The sequence below is a fragment of the Rosa chinensis genome, chromosome 1 (genome assembly GCF_002994745.2).
Source record: "Rosa chinensis cultivar Old Blush chromosome 1, RchiOBHm-V2, whole genome shotgun sequence".
Taxonomy (NCBI): domain Eukaryota; kingdom Viridiplantae; phylum Streptophyta; class Magnoliopsida; order Rosales; family Rosaceae; genus Rosa; species Rosa chinensis.
The window spans coordinates 29,862,689-29,865,276 of NC_037088.1; the positions used below are offsets into that span (position 1 = coordinate 29,862,689).

Sequence of the window (2,588 nt, forward strand, 5' to 3'; positions counted from 1 at the left end):
AGAGAAGCCTATAACTTTAAGTAACCTAATCAGAGTAAGGACAAATATAAGAAGCTAACTACCATTTAGGATATTTTTTTCAAATCAAGTTACCTCCAGCATTGAGAAAGGTCAGAAGTGGTATGAATCTACAGTTCTAGTTCCGTACCTTTTGTTCTCGAGAGAAGTTTTTGGTGAACAAGTTGAAATATGACACCAATTTGCTTACTGTCGGATGTTGCATTAACATAAGAGACTACCTTTGGGAGTGAGTCTTCGATCGTAGCATCATATGATATGTGCTGATAACTTAAAGCTGTAGCTAAATCATTACGTGCCACAAGTTGGTCATGCAATTTTTTTTGAATCTGTAAAATCTGACTAACTGATAGACCCACAAATCAACAGTACCAGCAGCCCCAATTAATCTTTAGGTATGCATCTACCATTAGTCTGTACAGAATAGTGAAGCCCTATATTTGCAGACAAATTGCAAGAATTTCAGCAAGCCTTAATTCAATTTATATAGCAATAGTACTACAAGCAAGAAGTAAAGTAAACAAAATAAAAATAAAGCAAACCTGAATTCTTGAGTTCATCATTGGCTTCATCTTTCACATTCACACAGCTCTTATTTGAACTCAAACCCAAGAAATCCCTCTCCATTTTTAGCTCAAAACCACAAAGATTTGCAGAGCTGAATTACAGCAAGAAGTAAAAAAGTAACTTCCAGAATCTTAAAAGCCAAGACAAGAACAAGCTCTCTTATCTGAACCTTAATTGTTCCAACAGTAACAAAAACAAAGCTCCTGAACCATGAAATAATAAAGATTTTACTAAATTCTTACTTCTCTGGATATAGAAACTAATTGAAGCAAATAAGGGAGCAAAGAGAAATATAAAGAAAGATAGATCCAGTAAAGTTTAGAGCCATGATTAGAACATAACATACCTCGAGCTGGGTGCAAACATTTCTCATGTCAATAGTTGGACCACCTTGACATTTTATCCTCACTGCTTCTTCATGTTTCCAATGGTTATGAATATCATTCAGCATATTGTGAGTCAAACCATCTCTCCCTACAAGAAATCAAACCATAGTAACAATAAGATGTCGGCAGAGAAAAATAAGAGGAAGAAGACTAAACTATCAGTGCATACACTGCTTGTTCTTGTTCTGTACCTTAGTTAAAACATAGAAAACTTCAAACAATGCAAAAGTACAAACTTTGCATAGCCAAGTTTGATCAATGAACAAAAGGAATACAACCTCACAAAGCAAATGCACTGTATGGAATTCAAACACCAAATTTCTCAAGACCCAAAACTACCAATTGTATCATATACTCTCCCCAGCTCAAAAACCTCAAACCAATACCAAGTTGAAGAAATACCACCTCCAGTTCATACCCAAATTCCTAATCAAAGTAGTGAAATCAAGACTGAAACTACAAATACTATCAAATACTCATCCAGTTCTACACATCACTTCATAAAACACATCAAACAAAGAAAAAAGCTTACACAACAAGAACAACCAAATACCCAATTCCTAAGCACATTACACTATTAGAAACCTTAAAATCAGAACCATTATACAAAAATAAGAATACCCAGATTATCAAACAAACTCTACATCTCATCAAATATGAAAAATCATTACACAAATTGATTTGTTTCTTGGGTTTCCCTCTCTGACATTTCTCCACCAATTATCAACTACAACGGGAAGAAACCTCAAAATCAGCTCAATCATTCAAAAATAGAAATACCCAGATTATCAAACAAACTCTGCAGCTCATCAAATACGAAAAATCATTACCCAAATTGATTTGCTTCTTGGTTTTCCCTCTGACATTTCTCCACCAAAATTTGAAGGATTAGGGTTAGGTTTTGGCTCCGTGTCAACCGCTTCGAAGTCGATCTTCGGAGGATCCAAGGGCGGCGCTATGGCTATGGCTGCTGCAACTCTGCAAATTTATCTTTATGCAGAAGAGAGATGGGTAGAGACGGAGAGAGAGCGAGAAGAACCCGGAATCTGTAAACCCAGAGATAAAGAACAGAGTGTGCATGAGTGAGTATTAGCAATCAAAGTTACTTGAAATACACTATGGAAATTAACAGAGTACCTGATGCCGGTCGCGCCTTCGTCATTGCAGTTGTGTTAAGTTCATCCGTCGCTGGCATTTGGTGCTCGAAGTCGCACCAATCGAGGACGATAGACTCCTTGGAGGCCGGTTGGACCAGTTGGGGTTCGCATCTCGGAGCAACGACGTGGTGGCATTGGACTAGAAGTTCCGGCAGAGGCTATGGCGTCGGTGAGGGAGGGAGAGACAGTAGCTGTGGAAAGAGAGCAGGAGAGGAAGGAGGAGAGTGCTAGCGTTTCAGGGAAGAGCGAGAAAGAAAAAGATGAACCCAGAGAACGAGCTTAGGTTAGAGAAGGAGCTAAGGTCGGGGACGCGAAGAAGGAGGCAGCCAACACTGAATCTATCAATTAGGGTTCGAAAGTTTCAAACAAAATGACTAAGTGTTGGGGGGGAATTAAAATATAATTCTAGTAGTGCTTGTTCAGACAACACAATTAAGAAATTGTGTCGTTTGAATAACAC

At 38.3% G+C, this 2,588-nt stretch overlaps 1 long non-coding RNA gene across 1 annotated transcript; it reads right to left on the minus strand.

The window, feature by feature from the left end:
- Positions 1-747: 747 nt before the first annotated feature.
- Positions 748-1,894, minus strand: LOC112189140. Its single transcript, XR_002931742.2, has 3 exons — positions 1,802-1,894; positions 932-1,059; positions 748-788 (listed from the first exon to the last, which is right to left on the minus strand). It is a non-coding gene; the product is annotated as an uncharacterized LOC112189140 (long non-coding RNA).
- Between the last annotated feature and the right edge of the window lie 694 nt (positions 1,895-2,588).